Genomic DNA, 21787 nt, shown 5'->3' with positions numbered 1-21787 from the left:
ATTGGCCGTTCCCGTTTAACTCCTGCTGAGCGCCGAAGACGTCTTTCCGAGTTTCTCTGTCTGTATTGTGCAGCTCCGTCTCACACCATTAATGCCTGTCCCAAACGTCCGGGAAACTCCAAATCCTAGCTCGCCAAGGAGAGGGCCGGCTAGGAGTAATGATCTCCTCTCCATCTCCTCAAGATTGTAACCTCCCAGTCTCGCTTCAAGTTGCTCAACGTTATCAGAACGTCATTGCCCTCCTGGATTCCGGAGCAGCTGGGAACTTTATTACTGAAGCCTATGTTAAATGGTGGTCCCTACCCACCGAGAGACTTCCTTCGTCCTTTTCCTTAACTGCTGTGGATGGCAGTAAAATTTTTGATACAGTTATTTCTCTAAGGACTCTACCAGTTCGTCTGAGAGTGGGAGTTCTTCATTCCGAACTTATTTCATTTTTAGTGATTCCAAGAGCCACACATCCTGTGGTCCTGGGCCTTCCATGGCTCCGTCTTCACAATCCTACAATTGATTGGACGACTACGCAAATCCTGGCATGGGGTTCCTCCTGTACTAAGACATGTTTGTTTAAAGTGTTGCCTGTCTGTTCTTCCTCCCCCAGGTCGTCTGATGTTCCACCTCCTCCATATCAAGATTTCACGGATGTGTTCAGTAAAGCTTCTGCTGATATCCTTCCTCCTCATAGAGAATGGGACTGCCCGATTGATCTCGTTCCAGGGAAGGTTCCACCTCGAGGCCGAACTTATCCGTTGTCTCTCCCCGAGACACATTCTATGGAGGAATACATTAAAGAGAACCTAGCAAAGGGGTTCATTCGACCTTCTTCTTCTCCAGCCGGCGCAGGCTTCTTTTTTGTAAAGAAGAAAGATGGTGGTCTGCGGCCGTGCATCGACTACAGAGGTTTGAACGACATTACCATCAAGAACCGCTATCCTTTACCCCTGATTACTGAGCTCTTTGACAGAGTTAGCGGAGCTACCATCTTTACAAAGCTGGACCTGAGAGGTGCATACAATCTCATCCGGATCCGTGAGGGTGACGAGTGGAAGACCGCATTTAACACCCGTGACGGACATTATGAGTACCTCGTCATGCCCTTCGGATTGAGCAATGCTCCAGCTGTCTTCCAGCATTTCGTCAATGAGATCTTCAGAGACATTCTATACCGTCATGTCGTGGTCTATCTAGATGATATCCTCATTTTTGCCAACGATTTAGAGGAACATCGTTTCTGGGTAAAGGAGGTTCTGTCCCGTCTCCGTGTCAATCATCTCTACTGCAAATTAGAGAAATGCGTCTTTGAAGTCAAGTCCATTCCGTTTCTAGGGTACATTGTGTCCGGTTCCGGACTAGAGATGGATCCTGAGAAACTACAAGCAATCCAGAATTGGCCGGTACCCTTAACCCTCAAAGGGGTCCAGAGGTTCTTAGGGTTCGCCAATTATTACCGAAAGTTTATACGAGACTTTTCCACCATTGTGGCGCCTATTACTGCTTTCACCAAGAAGGGTGCTAACCCGTCCAAGTGGTCTGAAGAAGCCATGCAAGCTTTTCATCTTTTAAAACAGAGGTTCATCTCTGCACCTGTCCTGAAACAGCCTGACATCGACTCTCCTTTCATCTTAGAGGTGGATGCCTCCTCCGTTGGAGTAGGAGCGGTGTTATCTCAGAGGGCTAAAGATGGTCATTTACATCCTTGCAGTTTCTTCTCACGGAAGTTCTCCCCAGCGGAGCGCAACTATGCCATTGGCGACCAGGAGTTGCTAGCCATCAAGCTCGCTCTAGAGGAGTGGAGATATCTGTTGGAGGGAGCTTCTCATTCAATCACCATCCTTACAGACCACAAGAACCTTCTATATCTAAAAGGCGCACAATGTCTCAACCCTCGTCAGGCCAGATGGGCACTTTTCTTTTCCAGGTTCGACTTTAAACTCCAGTTCTGTCCGGGCTCTCAGAATCGCAAGGCCGATGCCCTTTCCCGCTCATGGGAGCAAGAAAATGAGTCAGAGTCTTCAGACAAGCATCCTATTATAAATCCGTTGGCATTCTCCACGGTAGGGATGGACTCTACGCCCCCATCAGGGAAAAGTTTTGTGAAGCCGACACTAAGGAAGAAGCTCATGCATTGGGCCCATGCTTCCCGTTTTGCCGGACATACAGGTATCCAAAAAACCCTGGAGTTTATCTCTAGGTCCTATTGGTGGCCAACTCTGAAAAAGGACGTTTTGGAGTTTATTGCATCTTGCCCAAAGTGTGCTCAACATAAAGTATCCCGCCAGTCGCCTGCGGGGCAACTGGTTCCACTATCTGTTCCCCGTCGACCATGGACCCATTTGTCGATGGATTTTATTACAGATTTGCCCATGTGCAACAAGTTCAATACCATCTGGGTGGTAGTTGACCGGTTCACCAAGATGGCACACTTCATTCCTCTCACCGGTCTTCCGTCAGCTTCCAAGTTGGCTCAAGTATTCATACAAGAGATCTTCCGACTCCACGGTCTTCCAGAAGAAATTATCTCAGATCGAGGAGTTCAATTCACAGCCAAATTCTGGCGAAGTTTATGTCAAGTCCTCCAAGTCAAGTTAAAGTTTTCCACGGCTTACCATCCTCAGACCAATGGTCAAACTGAGAGGGTGAATCAGGACTTGGAGGCCTTCCTCCGCATCTATGTGTCCTCCTCTCAAGATGACTGGGTTCAATTACTTCCCTGGGCCGAGTTCTGTCATAACAACCAGTATCATTCTTCATCTTCTTCAACACCATTCTTCACCAACTTTGGATTCCACCCTAAAGTCCCTGAGTTCCAACCGCTTCCAGCAACTTCTGTTCCCGCAGTGGATATCACCTTGCATCAGTTTGCCAATATCTGGAAGAGCGTACGATCAGCTCTGCTCAAGGCATCGTTCAGGTACAAGAAGTTTGCGGATAAGAAGCGTCGAGCAGTTCCTGCTCTCAAGGTGGGTGATCGGGTATGGTTATCCACGAAGAATTTGAGGTTAAGAGTTCCCAGTATGAAGTTTGCACCTCGCTACATCGGTCCTTTCAAAATTGATCAAGTCATCAATCCTGTCGCTTACAGACTCCAGTTACCTCCCTTCTTAAAAATACCCAGGACATTCCATGTTTCCCTGTTGAAACCGCTAATCTTGAATCGGTTTCATTCCTCACTTCCACCAACTCCGAAAGTCCAAACTCAACGAGGCGTTGAGTATGAAGTGGCCAAGATCCTGGACTCACGTCACCGTTACGGTCAACTTCAGTATCTCATTGACTGGAAGGGCTATGGTCCTGAAGAACGCTCTTGGACCAATGCCTCTGACGTCCATGCTCCTGCCTTGGTCCGAAATTTCCACGCAAAGTTTCCTTTAAAGCCTAAGAAGTGTCCTGGGGCCACTCCTAAAGGGGGGGGTGCTGTCACGATCCGGGTATCTGGACGCCATTACTTACCCTTCAGATGCCTCCTAAGGCGGGCTCAGCGTTCCAGGACCGGATTCCGCTGTTCCTGAGTTTCCACATACAGAGTGGTCTTTTCATCAGCCGCGGCCTCCGCTGTGCCCGCGTGGTTAAATGTGCATCTATCAGCCTGGCGTCTCCTGTCTCCGGTGGCCGGCGCCGCCATTACTGTTTCCCAGACCACATGGATTACAAACCAAACTTCCCTCCAAGTGTCTGCATGGGCGCAGCCATCTTGGATTCTGTCATCTGATCATTTCCACCAATCTGCTGTCTGTGTTGTTGATTTGCATAATTGCCTAGCCAACCCCTTCCTTGCTGCAGGTATAAGTAAGCTGTACCTGAGCAAGGAAGACGTCAGTGCTTTGGTTGTCAAACCTAGTTCCTGTTTGTCTCTCTTCTATGATTGTCTTCCAGGTTCCAGCTCCTGTCTCAAGACTTCCACCATAGAGACCCGCACCAGCATTCCACCTGCGGTGTAGCCTGACTCTCCAATCCATTGTGGATTCATCTGTTTCCAGCTACAACACTACCTGCTTCCAGCCTCAGCTTCCAGCAGAGTACAGCTTCCCTTAAAGGGCCGGTGTCCTTTCTACACTTTACCACTCTCCACCGGAATTATTATTTCTCCGCTCTCAAGTTCTACATTTCAGTTCACATTTCATCGCTCCCAAAGTTCATTTATTATTTAACTGGTTCCAGCCAGTATCCACTCCGTGCTAACAACAGTCTGGTTCCAGCCAGTATCCACAGCAGCTGTTTTACCTTCAGCAACCCAGCTCTTCCTGGAACACCAGCTGGTATAATCCTGGGTTATCTCCATTGCTACAGCCGGGCCTGGTAAGGACTTTCCATCTAGAAGATCATAAGAACTATCTCACACTACCAGTGCCCTGTGGCTCCTGCCATGCTGTAGTACTCAGGAACTGTATTTATTCTTTGCTGATTTTTACGTTTTCTTTTATTGCTGCTGTGATGCGGAGTTGTCATAATAAACATCATTGACTTTTATCTAAGTTGTCGTGGTCACGCCTTCGGGCAGTTATTATTCATGTTACTTACATGTCCAGGGGTCTGATACAACCTCCCAGGTTCCGGTACATCTCAGCCCCTACAACTGAGGCTGCCTCCCGTCAGCTCAGGCCCTCAGTTGTGACACAAACTTCTTGAGCGTATTGTCTATAATCGCCTCACTGCCTTTCTTTCCTCTCACTCACTGCTTGACCCATTCCAGTCTGGTTTCCGTTCTCTCCACTCCACTGAAACTGCCCTCACAAAAGTCTGCAATGACCTCCATGCAGCCAAATCTAAGGGCCACTACTCTCTGCTTATTCTTCTTGACCTCTCTGCTGCTTTTGACACTGTGGACCACCCTCTCCTTCTGCAAATCCTTCACTCTCTTGGTCTGCGTGATACTGCCCTCTCCTGGCTGTCCTCCTACCTCTCTGATCGTTCCTTCTCTGTCTCCTCTCATGATGCTATCTCCCCCCCACTTCCACTAACTGTTGGTGTCCCCCAAGGCTCTGTTCTTGGTCCTCTCCTTTTCTCTCTCTATACGTCCTCTTTAGGTGAACTCATTAGTTCTTTTAACTTCCAATACCACCTCTATGCTGATGACACTCAAATCTACCTCTCCTCCCCTGATCTCTCCACGGCTCTCCTCACTCGGACCTCAAACTGTCTTTCTGCTATCTCTTCCTGGATGTCTCAGCGCTTTCTTAAACTCAACATGTCTAAGACTGAGCTGATCATCTTCCCACCCTCCCGCACAGCCTCACCTCCCACAATCTCATTATCCATTGATGGCACGACTATCTCCCCTAGCCCCCAAGTACGCTGTCTTGGCGTAATCCTTGACTCCTCCCTCTCCTTCAAACCACACATTCAGCACCTCTCACAAACCTGTCATTTTCATCTCAAAAACATTTCTAGAATCAGACCTTTTCTCACCCAGGATGCCACTAAGATCATTATTCACTCACTGATTATTTCCAGACTGGACTACTGTAATCTCCTCCTAACTGGCCTCCCTGACAATTACCTCTCTCCCCTCCAATCTATCCTCAATGCTGCTGCCCGGCTCATCTTCCTCACCAAACGCACTACGTCTACCTCCCCTCTCCTACAGGCCCTCCACTGGCTTCCCTTCCCTTTCAGAATCCAATTCAAACTTCTCACACTCACTTACAAAGCTCTCACCCACTCCTCTCCCATCTACATCTCTGACCTTATCTCCCTTTACTCTCCCACCCGTCCTCTTCGCTCTGCTAATGCACGCCGACTCTCCTGTCTTCTGATTACTTCCTCCCACTCCAATCTCCAAGATTTTTCACGTGCTGCTCCCTTTCTCTGGAATTCTTTACCTCTCCCCCTCAGACTCTCCACCTCTCTACAAAACTTCAAACGGGCTCTTAAGACCCATTTCTTTACCAAACCTAGCCAAATCTCAACCTAACCCTCTGTTCAATGCTCTCTATGTACCCCATCTGTGTCACCCCTGTCTGTCTACCCCTCCCCTTAGAATGTAAGCTCTCACGAGTAGGGCCCTCTTCCCTCATGTGCTTATACTTTTCTTACTTTAACAATCCTCAACTGCCCAGATCCAGCAGTTTTTGGCCACCTGGAACTTATCTCTATGTTTACTGGTGTAGTTATGCTTAGTTGCCCTGTACTTGTCCTATATTGTCTTCAACTGTAAGTCACTGTTTTCCTGTTTTGATTATGTGCATATGTACTCTGTAATTGGGCGCTGCGGAACCCTTGTGGCGCCATATAAATAAAGGATAATAAAATAATAATAATACCGTCTATCCAATGTTTAAGTTGGTAATAATAGAGCCAGGCTGAAGGGTCGAGGCCTACCTAGACTTTTAATCCTGAATTCAAATGTACTTGCGAACTAACTTAATTTCCTACTTCTATATTCATTCCTAAACTCACTACTTACTTTAATCCTGTAGTTGGTTGATTTGGGCCTTCGATTGTGGGCGTTGTTTTGTGTCCAGACCGGTGGCAGGTAGTGTGCATTTGTTGGAAAGGCAGGGAAGACCTCCGATACGCTGCATCTCCTGATGTGTGTCTCCCTCAAGTGGCTGTCAGCAAATGCATGCTAGACACCCCATTCCAAGCTGATTGTGACATCACGGAACACGCATCATAGAACAGGCATGCTAGAGCATGGGTCTTCAACCTGCGGCCATCCAACTGCTGTGGAACTACACATCCCAGCATGCCCTGCCTAAGTTTTACCATACCTTAATATCAAAACTGTGGCAGGGCATGCTGGGATGTGTAGTTTCACAGCAGCTAGGATGAAGACCCATGTGCAAGGGCCAAACCACGGGTACATCGAATGCTAGTTAGCTGAATGTTTAAATCCTTTTTTTTCCGCAGCAATCTGATGCGGAACATTCCATGGAACCAGAGATCCTTCCATTGAGAATGACATGCTGCCTGGATGACTGCACTGTGCAAATTAAATCATGGAGCCAGTTGGCTTGTGGGTGGCTCTGGTGACTGGGTGGTTGGGTGGGCGGTGTGTCGGAAGTGGAGAACATGCAAATGATTGTGTATCATCCAGCCAGCGAGAGAGAAAACTCACACAGGCTGGATGTCAGTGGGTTATGCACTCACTGCTTCTCAGTGGGTTATGCACCTTGCCAGACGTCAAATCTACATGGAGCGGCTGAAGGGGACAAGAGTAGGTTTGCAAAATCTAGATAGAAGAGCATATATATGCTGGTGCATTCTCTATGATTGTGTCAGCTTATGTTTTGGTGTACTGCGCTTTCCTCCACCCAATTGTGGCCTATGGCTAAGTTTTAGGCTTTTTTGTTAAGATCAAGTGTAGTCAAGATTGATCGCTTCTCTGCCTTTTGGCTAAGATCAAGTGTAGTACCTGCTTGAGGGAAACACTTGGTGGAGTACCTATTCTTACACTAGGAGCGTGAGAGGTTCCTAGATGTGGAATGGAGAAACACCTTGTGGAGTACCATGCCGGGGTGTGGCAATGCCTCTGGTCGAGAGAGGAGAAAAACCGGGCTTAGTATCCACTGCCTATTTAGGGGTTGAAATAGGACGTGGAGCGGGAACGGCCTGGTCTAGTATCCAATCTCGTACTCGGGGTTGACCCTGGCACAGAGTGGGTATGAAGCTTAGTCTGGCTGAGAGGTCGGGAGCAACTAGAAGCTCGAGGTGACATGTGCCCCTGGTGCTGGAAGAGCCCACCTTTGCACAAGTATGGCACTTTGCACTCTCACTTCCCCTACTTCTGTTGCACCTTTGTCCTTTGCCCTGGACTTTTATTTATGCATGTGTTTTGCACTTTTGCACAACACTAGCACTTATTTATGTTTTGTAGTGTGTCACTGTCACGGTTTTTTTGTTTGGGGTTTAGGTGAGACCCTTATGGGCCACCCTCTCCCCTGTTTTCGATCCCCAGGGGGAAGCTTTGGCCAACCTTGGGGATACACGAGGGTCCCTCTGCGCTTTGGCAAGGGGGGACCCACAGTCCCTTTTTCCCCTGAGTAGGCCTTTTGTCTCTGAGAGGTAGGGGAGTAACCGGGCCCTTCTCCTTTCAGAGAGGGTCCAAGAACCTATGCCCCCAGCACGTTTGGTCACAGACACTGGGTGAAGAAGCCACGCACCTCGGGCTTCAAGTAAAAAAAAAAAAACATGCTTGAGGGAAACAGGGAAACACAAGGTGGAGTACCTGTTCTTACACTAGGAGCATGAGAGGTTCCTAGTGAGTGTGGAATGGAGAAACACCTTGTGGAGTACCATGCCGGGGTGTGGCAATGCCTCTGGTTGAGAGTGGAGAAAAACTGGGCTTAGTATCTGCTACCTTCTTAGGGGTTGAAATAGAACCCCTTATGTGGAGCGGGAACGGCCTGGTCTAGTATCTACTCTTGTAATTGGGGTTGACCCTGGTACAGAGTGGGTATGAAGCTTGTTCTGGCTGAGAGGTCGGGAGCAGCTAGAAGCTCGAGGTGTTTTGTGCCCCTGGAACTGGAAGAGGCAGGGGTGTCGGAAATGCACTGGGGATTCGTACCACCAATGCACGAAGGCACATTAGCACTTAACACTTCAACCCTTCCTGTCTTCACCCACTTTCCTTTGCCCTGGCCTTCTGGCTAGGGCAAGGATAATTTTTTATACCCCCCTGGCCTTCTGGCTAGGGCTTATTTATTTATTCACGCACGTGTTTTGCACTTTTACACTACACTAGCACTTATTTTTGTTTAGTTTGTCACGTCACGGTTTTTTGTTTGGGGTTTAGGTGAGACCCTTATGGGCCACCCTCTCCCCTAGTTGCCGAGGCCCTCTCCTTTTGGGGAGGGCTAGAGGCTGTTTTCGATCCCCAGGGGGAAGCTTCGGCCAACCTTGGGGATACATGAGGGTCCCTCAGCACTTTGGCAAGGGGGGACCCACAGTCTCTTTTTCCCCCTCAGTAGACCTTTTGGCTCTGAGGGGTGGGGAGTAACGGGGCCTTTCTCATTTTGGAGAGGGTCCAAGAACCTACGCCCCCAGCAGGTTTGGTCACAGACACTGGGTGATGAAGCTACGCACCTCAGGCTTAAAAAAAACAACAACAAGATCTGAAAACATAGAGCTGCTATGGCTCTGCAGGCTAATGACACAGTAATGTAGATATAGAGACCAGGGTTTGAATCCCCTCAATTCTCAACCAACAAGATCTGAAAACAATCAATGTTCATCTTTGATGGCAATAGTAGTGGTATGATATTTGTTGCTTTTTTTTATCTGAAGAAATTTTATTAGAGAAGGTTTTCAATACAGAGCATACGCAGCACATTAAATACATACAAAGACAATATCACAGTAGTAGTAAGTCTGTAAACTTAAATGCAGGGTAACAATACTAGAAAGCATTAAAAAAAAAGAAACGAGAGGAGATTAGAAGAAAGAAATAAGAGAGAAGAAAAAGGAAGAAATAAAAATAAAACAAGGGAGATGATGTAAGACAATATTTCAGGGAAAATGTAGAGAGCTTATGCATATACATAACATGAACTAAACAATGGACAGATATTTAGAAAAGCGGAAAAGACTCATGGATATGATCTATCCTGTAACAGTCAGTACTTCCAGGGCCATGACAAAAGGGCTCGTCCCCAGTGCTTCAAAGGTTCACAGAGACAAAAAAGTAAAACAGTCACATAATACAAGGCAGGGTGTTTTTGGGGGCAATAAAGGAGGAATAATAGTCAGACCAAGGCAACCATTTGAGCAGAAGAGATTGTGGGGCTAAGGAATATTTGAAACTCATAGTTTCTATTTCAAAATTGCGCTGGATTGACGGTATCATTTTGGACAAATGCGGTGGGTCTGTTCTTTTCCAATATTGAGCAATGGCGGCTCTAGTGGCTATGAGAATGTGTCCTATAATATAAGTGTGTTCATAGGGTACAGAGGGAGGGAAATAATGCAAATAAATAATCTCAGGGCGAGGAGGGAGGAGCACCTTTGTAACCTTTTCAATCAGTCCAAAAACGTCCTTCCAAAGCGGCCTAATAATCGGGCATGACCAAAATATATGTATTAAGGTACTGTCTAACCCACAATGTCTCCAACAGAATTTAGAGGAATCAGGCCAGATCCTATGAAGTTTATCTGGTGTGTGATAGAGGCCATGGATTATCTTAAACATCATTTCAGTGTGATTAATGCACCTAGACATTTTAAAAATATTCATAAAATTTTTATTCCATTCATGATCTGTCAGAGGAATATTAAATTCTGTCTCCCAACGCACTTGAATATGTAATTTCACATCATTGTACGGAGAGAGGAGAGTAACATACCACTGAGCTATACCGCCTTTCTGGCTCATGGAGGAAAACTTAGCTAAGATATATGGAGGGGGAGTCGGGGAGGAGAGAGGATCGGGTATGATCGTCATTATCCAGTGTCGAATGCGCAGATATTTATAAAAGTCCTTCGACGGTATCAAGTGTTGGGATTGTAACCAGAGCCGGCCCTAACCAATATGATGCCCTAGGCAAGATTTTGGCTAGTGCCCCCTAGCACCACCGCTGGTTCCGCCTCTGACTTTGCACCTCTTTCCCAGCACCATCACCCCTCACCCATAGCAGTCATTATTTTGGTGTTTGTACCCCCTATATTTTAAATAGGAACAGTTCACACATTTGGCGCACAGCCCAAAAAGGGGTGTGTTTTTGCTGGCAAGGGGCATGGCCACACAATAGTAACCCCAATTCCAATTACACCACACAGTACTGCAACTTTATTCACATTTTATCATGTGATAGTGTCCATAATTCATATTTCATCCCACAGTATTATCACTTTACCTTATAAACGTTACTCCTCACAGTAGAGCCTCTTATTCACATTACATCACACTGAATTGCTCCTTATTCACATTACACCACACCCTATTGCTCTTTATTCACATTAGATGACACAGTAGTGCCCTTTCTATACGCAATGCCACATAGTAGAGCACCTTATACACCTAATGCCACACATTAGTAATGCATTTATACACAATTCCACACAGTAATGCCCCTTACACATATGAGACACATTAATGTCCTTATAAACATAATGTGCCTTACACATTATGGCAACCTTTATTTATGCCCTTTTACACATAATGTCCCTTACACATATGCCGCACATGAATGCCCTTATACACATAATGACACACAGTAATGCCCCCTACACATTTGCTGCACATTATTAGTGCCCCTATACACATAATGACACACATACAGTAGTACCCTGTTACACATATGCCGCACATTATTAATGCCCTTACACACATAATGACACACATAGTGCCCCTTTACACATGTTGCACATTATTAATGCATTTTTACATGACACACATAATGCTCCTTACACACATTCCAAACACTACTGCACAACCAACCCACTCACATGCACACAGCACTCACACTGCCACTAACACTGTGACCTCTGCCTCTGCTTAGATACAGATGTGTCCTCATAAATCTTGCCTCAATGCTAATGTCGGGCACCTTATTTTATGAAAATGCATCTTATTTGCATTGCTATGTTGCTAGGATGCACAAGCAGCTTCTGCTGATTAAAATTATATGCGGCATGCCTATATACTGTGTGAGACTGTGGCTGTATCTGCATATGAAATGCTACATACAGAATATAGGCATGCTGCATATCATTTTAATCAGTAGAAGCTGCTGATGCTCCTAGGCATATCAAATGCCATAGGCAACTGCCTAGTTTGCCTATACATATGGCCGCTCTGATTGTAACTGTTGAAAAGTTTTAAGCCCAAAATTATCGTATAGGTCCTTGATCAGTCGAATGCCAAGCTCCCACCAGTTCCGCAAAGAAAGATCCGGCAATTTAGAAACCGCTAAAAGGGATAAATGTGAGGAGGGTAGAGGGCAGTCACCCAAAGTAGTGACCAATCTGTCCCAGACTGTGAGAGAATTAGTTACATTAGTTACTAATTTTAGCAGAAGGGGGTCTATGGGAAGGTTTGACCCAAATTAGATCTGGGAGAGGAAAGTCAGAGCATATATGCCTTTCAATATCCACCCAGGGTTTTACAGAATCTGTCCGAAGCCAGTCCTTCAACTGATCAAGGAGACACGCATGTTGGTAAAGTTCAAGATTAGGAAAAGCAAGACCGCCGCTACCTTTGGATCTAAACAAGCGGGTTCTAGCTATCCTGGGTTTTTTCCCCTTCTAAATAAAAGTTGACATAGAGTAAAATTTATTAAGTAGAGTAATCAGGACTAAATAAGGTATAGCTCTAAACAAATAAAGAATTTTAGGGAGGAGCATCATTTTAATCGAGGAAAGTCGTCCCAACCAAGAAGTTTCATAATTTGTCCACTGTTTAGTGAGGGCTTTGAACTGGTCTAAGAGAGGGAGGTAGTTACAATCAACCGCGGAATGAGATCTGGAGGGGATCCTGATCCCTAGATATGGAAGAGAAGAATCTTGCCAGGCATAATTATATGTAGACTGTAGGGATTGAAGTGGGACAGGATCAATATCGAAGGCCAGCGCTTCTGTTTTAGTTACGATTAATTTGTAGTAGGAGACTTCGGAGTAAGCTTAAAGAATATCATGAATAGCTGGGAGAGAGGACTCAGGCTTAGTTATAAACAACAGGACGTCATCCGCAAACAATGAAATCTTATGGTGCATAGGGCCTATATGAACTCCACTAACAAGGGTAGAGGACCGAATTTTCTCTGCCAGAGGTTCTATTGCTAGGACAAAAATTTGTGGTGACAGTGGGCATCCCTGGCGAGTGCCGTTGGTGATAGGGAAAAGATCGGATAAAAACCCATTACTAAAAACGCGTGCTGAGGGCTGTGTGTATAAACATAGAATAATTTGTAAGAATTGACCCGAGAACACAAACCTGGCAAGAACTTTGGACATATATAGCCAATGAATCCTGTCGAAAGCTTTCTCCGCGTCAAGAGAAAGCAGTAGTAAGGGCTCCTGAAGCGTGGAGTGAGCTTCCAGAAGAGAGAATACTCTCCTAGTAGTATCAGGAGCTTGGCGACCGATAGTGAAACCCACCTGATCTTGATGTAACAAAGTGGGGATCAACTGAATATTTGTTGCTTTTGAAAGCCAATATCTGATATGTCTCCTATCTGGGTACCATATATTAAATGGCTTTTCAGAATAGGGAGATGGGAGAAGAGCTTTCAGTACTTGTAGGACAGGTGCACCTTTCCTATTCTAGCCTCCAAAAATAGATTCAGTTGCATTGTCCAGTGTGTTTTGGATGCGCCTTTGCAAATGTCTTACATCGACAAACTTATTTAGTATTATTTTGCAAATAGGGTTACATTGTCGCAACATTGTGTTCTTTAATTGCTTGATTTTTTAAATGCAACAATTGTTAAAGACACCTGAAAACTGCTCTGTGGAGTCTTATTTTGTGTCTACTTCTTATCTACATTTAATTCCCTACCTCTAATCAAGGTATTTTTAAATGCTGGGGGGCTGCCAGGACGTGAGGCCTACCTAGACTTTTAGGCCTGAATTCGAATGTACTTGCGAACTTACTTGATTTCCTACTTCTATATTCATTCCTAAATTCATTACTTACTTTAATCCTGTACTTGGGCGTTTTGGGCCTTCGATTGTGGGCATTGTTTTGTGTCCAGACCGGCGGCAGGTGATGTGCATTTGTTGGAAAGGCAGGAAAGACCTCCGATACGCTGCATTTCCTGATGTGTGTCTTCCTCAAGTGGTTGTCAGCAAATGCATTCTAGACACCTCATTCCAAGCTGATTGTGACATCACGGAACATGGGTGTAGTATGGCTGACCGGCGGTCAGCTAACCGACGCCGGGATCCCGGCAGCATACCGACGCCGTAATCCCGGCGGGGAGGGGCGAGTGCAGCAAGCCCCTTGAGGGCTCGCTGCGCTCGCCACGCTGCGGGCTCGGTGGTGACCTGCGGTCGCCACGGGTTCTATTCCCACTCTATGGGTGTCGTGGACACCCACGAGTGGAAATAGTCCCTGTTGGTCGGCATGCCGACCATCGGGAAAGTGAGCCGTCGGGCTCGTGGAGGAGGTCACGTGACTGTCGGTCAGCTGACCGGCGGTCACATGAATACCACCCTCGGAACATGCATCATAGAACAGGCATGCTAGAGCATGGGTCTTCAACCTGCGGCCGTCCAGCTGCTGTGGAACTACACATCCCAGCATGCCCTGCATCAGTTTTAGCATACCTTCATAGCAAAACTGTGGCAGGGCATGCTGGGATGTGTAGTTTCACAGCAGCTGGAGGGCCACAGGATGAAGACTCATGTGCTAGAGCCAAGCCATGGGTGCATCAAATGCTAGTTAGCTGAATGTATAAATCCTTTTTTTTTTTTTGCAGCATTCCGATGCGGAAGATTCCATGGAACCAGAGATCTTTTCATTGAGAATGACATGCTGCCTGGATGACTGCACTGTGCAAATTAATTCACGGAGCCAGTTGGCTTGAGGGTGGCTCTGGTGACTGGGTGGTTGGGTGGGCGGTGTGTCGGAAGTGGAGCACATGCAAATGATTGTGTATCATCCAGCCAGCGAGAGAGAAAACTCACACAGGCTGGATGTCAGTGGGTTATGCACTCACTGCTTCTCAGTGGGGTTATGCACCTTGCCAGACGTCAAATCTACATGGAGCGGCTGGAGGGGACAAGAGTAGGTTTGCAAAATCTAGATAGAAGAGCATATATGATGGTGCATTCTCTATGATTGTGTCAGCTTATGTTTTGGTGTACTGCGCTTTCCTCCACCCCATTGTGTCCTATGGCTAAGTTTTAGGCTTTTTGGTTAAGATCAAGTGTAGTCAAGATTGATCGCTTCTCTGCCTTTTGGCTAAGATCAAGTGTAGTACCTGCTTGAGGGAAACACTTGGTGGAGTACCTATTCTTACACTAGGAGCGTGAGAGGTTCCTAGATGTGGAATGGAGAAACACCATGTGGAGTACCATGCCGGGGTGTGGCAATGCCTCTTGTCGAGAGAGGAGAAAAACTGGGCTTAGTATCCACTGCCTATTTAGGGGTTGAAATAGGACGTGGAGCGGGAACGGCCTGGTCTAGTATCCAATCTCGTACTCGGGGGTTGACCCTGGCACAGAGTGGGTATGAAGCTTGGTCTGGCTGAGAGGTCGGGAGCAACTAGAAGCTCGAGGTGACATGTGCCCCTGGTGCTGGAAGAGCCCACCTTTGCACAAGTACGGCACTTTGCACTCTCACTTCCCCTGCTTCTGTTGCACCTTTGTCCTTTGCCCTGGCCTTTTGGCTAGGGCAAGGATCAATTTTATACACCCCCCCCCCCCCCCCCCCCCGGCCTTCTGGCTAGGGCTTATTTTTTAATTTTATTTATGCACGTGTTTTGCACTGTTGCACAACACTAGCACTTATTTATGTTTTGTAGTGGGTCACTGTCAAGTTTTTTTTTGTTTGGGGTTTAGGTGAGACCCTTATGGGCCACCCTCTCCCCTGTTTTCGATCTCCAGGGGGAAGCTTCGGCCAACCTTGGGGATACACAAGGGTCCCTCTGCGCTTTGGCAAGGGGGGACCCACAGTCCCTTTTTCCCCTGAGTAGGCCTTTGTCTCTGAGAGGTAGGGGAGTAACGGGGCCCTTCTCCTTTCAGAGAGGGTCCAAGAACCTATGCCCCCAGCACGTTTGGTCACAGACACTGGGTGAAGAAGCCACGCACCTCGGGCTTCAAGTAAAAAAAAAAAAAACATGCTTGAGGGAAACAGGGAAACACTTGGTGGAGTACCTGTTCTTACACTAGGAGCATGAGAGGTTCCTAGTGAGTGTGGAATGGAGAAACACCTTGTGGAGTACCATGCCGGGGTGTGGCAATGCCTCTGGTTGAGAGTGGAGAAAAACTGGGCTTAGTATCTGCTACCTTCTTAGGGGTTGAAATAGGACCCCTTATGTGGAGCGGGAACGGCCTGGTCTAGTATCTACTCTTGTAATGGGGGTTGACCCTGGCACAGAGTGGGTATGAAGCTTGTTCTGGCTGAGAGGTCGGGAGCAGCTAGAAGCTCGAGGTGTATTGTGCCCCTGGAACTGGAAGAGGCAGGGGTGTCGGAAATGCACTGGGGATTCTTACCACCAATGCACGAAGGCACATTAGCACTTAACACTTCAACCCTTCCTGTCTTCACCCACTTTCCTTTGCCCTGGCCTTCTGGCTAGGGCAAGGATAATTTTTTATACCCCCCTGGCCTTCTGGCTGGGGCTTATTTATTTATTTATTTACGTACATGTTTTGCACTTTTACACTACACTAGCACTTATTTTTGTTTAGTTTGTCACGTCACGGTTTTTTGTTTGGGGTTTAGGTGAGACCCTTATGGGCCACCCTCTCCCCTAGTTGCCGAGGCCCTCTCCTTTTGGGGAGGGCTAGAGGCTGTTTTCGATCCCCAGGGGGAAGCTTCGGCCAACCTTGGGGATACACAAGGGTCCCTCTGCACTTTGGCAAGGGGGGACCCACAGTCTCTTTTTCCCCCTCAGTAGGCCTTTTGGCTCTGTGGGGTGGGGAGTAACGGGGCCTTTCTCATTTTGGAGACGGTCCAAGAACCTACGCCCCCAGCACGTTTGGTCACAGACACTGGGTGATGAAGCTACGCACCTCAGGCTTAAAAAAAACAACAACAAGATCTGAAAACATAGAGCTGCTATGGCTCTGCAGGCTAATGACACAGTAATGTAGATATAGAGACCAGGGTTTGAATCCCCTCAATTCTCAACCAACAAGATCTGAAAACAATCAATGTTCATCTTTGATGGCAATAGTAGTGGTATGATATTTGTTGCTTTTTTTTTATCTGAAGAAATTTTATTAGAGAAGGTTTTCAATACAGAGCATACGCAACACATTAAATACATACAAAGACAATATCACAGTAGTAGTAAGTCTGTAAACTTAAATGCAGGGTAACAATACTAGAAAGCATAAAAAAAAGAAACGAGAGGAGATTAGAAGAAAGAAAGAAGAGAGAAGAAAAAGGAAGAAATAAAAATAAAACAAGGGAGATGATGTCAGACAATATTTCAGGGAAAATGTAGAGAGCTTATGCATATATATAACATGAACTAAACAATGGACAGATAATTAGAAAAGCGGAAAAGACTCATGCATATGATCTATCCTGTAACAGTCAGTACTTCCAGGGCCATGACAAAAGGGCTCGTCCCCAGTGCTTCAAAGGTTCACAGAGACAAAAAAGTAAAACAGTCACATAATACAAGGCAGGGTGTTTTTGGGGGCAATAAAGGAGGAATAATAGTCAGACAAAGGCAACCATTTGAGCAGAAGGGATTGTGGGGCTAAGGAATATTTGAAACTCATAGTTTCTATTTCAAAATTGCGCTGGATTGATGGTATCATTTTGGACAAATGCGGTGGGTCTGTTCTTTTCCAATATTGAGCAATGGCGGCTCTAGTGGCTATGAGAATGTGTCCTATAATATAAGTGTGTTCAGAGGGTACAGAGGGAGGGAAATAATGCAAAAAAATAATCTCAGGGCGAGGAGCGAGGAGCACCTTTGTAACCTTTTCAATCAGTCCAAAAACGTCCATCCAAAGCGGCCTAATAATCGGGCATGACCAAAATATATGTATTAAGGTACTGTCTAACCCACAATGTCTCCAACAGAATTTAGAGGAATCAGGCCAGATCCTATGAAGTTTATCTGGTGTGTGATAGAGGCCATGGATTATCTTAAACATAATTTCAGTGTGATTAATGCACCTAGACATTTTAAAAATATTCATAAAATTTTTATTCCATTCATGATCTGTCAGAGGAATATTAAATTCTGTCTCCCAACGCACTTAAATATGTAATTTCACATCATTGTACGGAGAGAGGAGAGTAACATACCACTGAGATATACCGCCTTTCTGGCTCATGGAGGAAAACTTAGATAAGATATATGGAGGGGGAGTCGGGGAGGAGAGAGGATCGGGTATGATCGTCATTATCCAGTGTCGAATGCGCAGATATTTATAAAAGTCCTTCGACAGTATCAAGTGTTGGGATTGTAACTGTTGAAAAGTTTTAAGCCCAAAATTATCGTATAGGTCCTTGATCAGTCGAATGCCAAGCTACCACCAGTTCCGCAAAGAAAGATCCGACAATTTAGAAACCGCTAAAAGGGATAAATGTGAGGAGGGTAGAGGGCAGTCACCCAAAGTAGTGACCAATCTGTCCCAGACTGTGAGAGAATTAGTTACATTAGTTACTAATTTTAGCAGAAGGGGGTCTATGGGAAGGTTTGACCCAAATTAGATCTGGGAGAGGAAAGTCAGAGCATATATGCCTTTCAATATCCACCCAGGGTTTTACAGAATCTGTCCGAAGCCAGTCCTTCAACTGATCAAGGAGACACGCATGTTGGTAAAGTTCAAGATTAGGAAAAGCAAGACCGCCGCTACCTTTGGATCTAAACAAGCGGGTTCTAGCTATCCTGGGTTTTTTCCCCTTCTAAATAAAAGTTGACATAGAGTAAAATTTATTAAGTAGAGTAATCAGGACTAAGGTATAGCTCTGAACAAATAAAGAATTTTAGGGAGGAGCATCATTTTAATCGAGGAAAGTCGTCCCAACCAAGAAGTTTCATAATTTGTCCACTGTTTAGTGAGGGCTTTGAACTGGTCTAAGAGAGGGAGGTAGTTATAATCAACTGCGGAATGAGATCTGGAGGGGATCCTGATCCCTAGATATGGAAGAGAAGAATCTTGCCAGGCATAATTATATGTAGACTGTAGGGATTGAAGTGGGACAGGATCAATATCGAAGGCCAGCGCCTCTGTTTTAGTTACGATTAATTTGTAGTAGGAGACTTCGGAGTAAGCTTAAAGAATATCATGAATAGCTGGGAGAGAGGACTCAGGCTTAGTTATAAACAACAGGACGTCATCCGCAAACAATGAAATCTTATGGTGCATAGGGCCTATATGAACTCCACTAACAAGGGTAGAGGACCGAATTTTCTCTGCCAGAGGTTCTATTGCTAGGACAAAAATTTGTGGTGACAGTGGGCATCCCTGGCGAGTGCCGTTGGTGATAGGGAAAAGATCGGATAAAAACCCATTACTAAAAACGCGTGCTGAGGGCTGTGTGTATAAACATAGAATAATTTGTAAGAATTGACCCGAGAACCCAAACCTGGCAAGAACTTCGGACATATATAGTCAATGAATCCTGTCGAAAGCTTTCTCCGCGTCAAGAGAAAGCAGTAGTAAGGGCTCCTGAAGCGTGGAGTGAGCTTCCAGAAGAGAGAATACTCTCCTAGTAGTATCAGGAGCTTGGCGACCGATAGTGAAACCCACCTGATCTTGATGTAACAAAGTGGGGATCAACTGAATATTTGTTGCTTTTGAAAGCCAATATCTGATATGTCTCCTATCTGGGTACCATATATTAAATGGCTTTTCAGAATAGGGAGATGGGAGAAGAGCTTTCAGTACTTGCAGGACAGGTGCACCTTTTCTATTCTAGCCTCCAAAAATAGATTCAGTTGCATTGTCCAGTGTGTTAAGGATGCGTCTTTGCAAATGTCTTACATCGACAAATTTATTTAGTATTATTTTGCAAATAGGGTTACATTGTCGCAACATTGTGTTCTTTAATTGCTTGATTTTTTAAATGCATCAATTGTTAAAGACACCTGAAAACTGCTCTGTGGAGTCTTATTTTGTGTCTACTTCTTATCTACATTTAATTCCCTACCTCTAATCAAGGTATTTTTAAATGCTGGGGGGCTTCCAGGACGTGAGGCCTACCTAGACTTTTAGGCCTGAATTTGAATGTACTTGCGAACTTAATTGATTTCCTACTTCTATATTCATTCCTAAATTCACTACTTACTTTAATCCTGTAGTTGGGCGTTTTGGGCCATCGATTGTGGCCGTCGTTTTGTGTCCAGACCGGCGGCAGGTGGTGTGCATTTGTTGGAAAGTCAGGGAAGACCTCCGATATGCTGCATCTCCTGATGTGAGTCTCCCTCAAGTGGCTGTCAGCAAATGCATGCTAGACACCCCATTCCAAGCTGATTGTGACCTCACGGAACACGCATCATAGAACAGGCATGCTAGAGCATGGGTCTTCAACCTGCGGCCCTACATCTGCTGTGAAACTACACATCCCAGCGTGCCCTGCCTCAGTTTTAACATACCTTAATAGCAAAACTGTAGCTGGGCATGCTGGGATGTTTAGTTTCACAGCAGCTGGAGGGCCACAGGATGAAGACCCATGTGCTAGAGCCAAGCCACGGGTACATCGAATGCTAATTAGCTGAATATTTAAATCCTTTTTTTTCCCCGCAGCATTCCGATGCGGAAGATTCCATGGAACCAGAAATCCTTCCATTGAGAAGAACATGCTGCCTGGATGACTGCACTGTGCAAATTAAATCACGGAGCCAGTTGGCTTGTGGGTGGCTCTGGTGACTGGGTGGTTGGGTGGGCGGTGTGTCGGATATGGAGCACATGCAAATGATTGTGTATCATCCAGCCAGCGAGAGAGAAAACTCACGCAGGCTGGATGCCAGTGGGTTATGCACTCACTGCTTGTCAGTGGGTTATGCACCTTGCCAGACATCAAATCTACATGGAGCAGCTGGAGGGGACAAGAGTAGGTTTGCAAAATCTAGATAGAAGAGCATATATGGTGGTGCATTCTCTATGATTGTGTCAGCTTATGTTTTGGTGTACTGCGCTTTCCTCCACCCCATTGTGGCCTATGGCTAAGTTTTAGGCTTTTTGGTTAAGATCAAGTGTAGTCAAGATTGATCGCTTCTTTGCCTTTTGGCTAAGATCAAGTGTAGTACCTGCTTGAGGGAAACACTTGGTAGAGTACCTATTCTTACACTAGGAGCGTGAGAGGTTCCTAGATGTGGAATGGAGAAACACCATGTGGAGTACCATGCCGGGGTGTGGCAATGCCTCTGGTCGAGAGAGGAGAAAAACCGGGCTTAGTATCCACTGCCTATTTAGGGGTTGAAATAGGACGTGGAGTGGGAACGGCCTGGTCTAGTATCCAATCTCGTACTCGGGGGTTGACCCTGGCACAGAGTGGGTATGAAGCTTGGTCTGGCTGAGAGTTTGGGAGCAACTAGAAGCTCGAGGTGACATGTGCCCCTGGTGCTGGTAGAGCCCACCTTTGCACAAGTACGGCACTTTGCACTCTCACTTCCCCTACTTCTGTTGCACCTTTGTCCTTTGCCCTGGCCTTTTGGCTAGGGCAAGGATAATTTTTTATACCCCATCCTCCCCCGGCCTTCTGGCTAGGGCTTATTTTTTTATTTTATTTATGCACGTGTTTTGCACTGTTGCACAACACTAGCACTTATTTATGTTTTGTAGTGTGTCACTGTCACGTTTTTTTTTGTTTGGGGTTTAGGTGAGACCCTTATGGGCCACCCTCTCCCCTGTTTTCGATCCCCAGGGGGAAGCTTCGACCAACCTTGGGGATACACGAGGGTCCCTCTGCGCTTTGGCAAGGGGGGACCCACAGTCCCTTTTTCCCCTGAGTAGGCCTTTTCTCTCTGAGAGGTAGGGGAGTAACGGGGCCCTTCTCCTTTCAGAGAGGGTCCAAGAACCTATGCCCCCAGCACATTTGGTCACAGACACTGGGTGAAGAAGCCACGCACCTCAGGCTTCAAGTAAAAAAAAAACATGCTTGAGGGAAACAGGGAAACACTTGGTGGAGTACCTGTTCTTACACTAGGAGCATGAGAGGTTCCTAGTGAGTGTGGAATGGAGAAACACCTTGTGAAGTACCATGCCGGGGTGTGGC

General features: G+C 46.1%; 1 long non-coding RNA gene and 3 pseudogenes across 2 annotated transcripts in view; 3 read left to right on the top strand and 1 right to left on the bottom strand.

Annotated features, from left to right (window-relative positions):
* Positions 1 to 20025, bottom strand: part of LOC134903249 (uncharacterized) — a 199438-nt gene extending 179413 nt beyond the window's left edge. The window contains exon 1 of one of the 2 annotated variants that reach the window (XR_010175745.1): positions 19859 to 20025. This is a non-coding gene — a long non-coding RNA (uncharacterized LOC134903249). Of the gene's footprint in view, positions 1 to 6403; positions 6525 to 19858 lie in introns of those variants that run through there. The other variant, XR_010175746.1, reaches the window with a different exon arrangement.
* On the top strand, positions 7316 to 7388 carry LOC134961022 (U2 spliceosomal RNA; annotated as a pseudogene).
* On the top strand, positions 14820 to 14892 carry LOC134961011 (U2 spliceosomal RNA; annotated as a pseudogene).
* A 755-nt stretch (positions 20026 to 20780) lies between the features above and the next one.
* On the top strand, positions 20781 to 20853 carry LOC134961033 (U2 spliceosomal RNA; annotated as a pseudogene).
* Positions 20854 to 21787: the final 934 nt, after the last annotated feature.

This window comes from Pseudophryne corroboree, chromosome 1 (assembly GCF_028390025.1).
Source record: "Pseudophryne corroboree isolate aPseCor3 chromosome 1, aPseCor3.hap2, whole genome shotgun sequence".
Lineage (NCBI taxonomy): Eukaryota > Metazoa > Chordata > Amphibia > Anura > Myobatrachidae > Pseudophryne > Pseudophryne corroboree.
The sequence above is the reverse complement of the archived record's forward strand: the minus strand, read 5'-3'. Positions and strand labels throughout refer to the sequence as shown.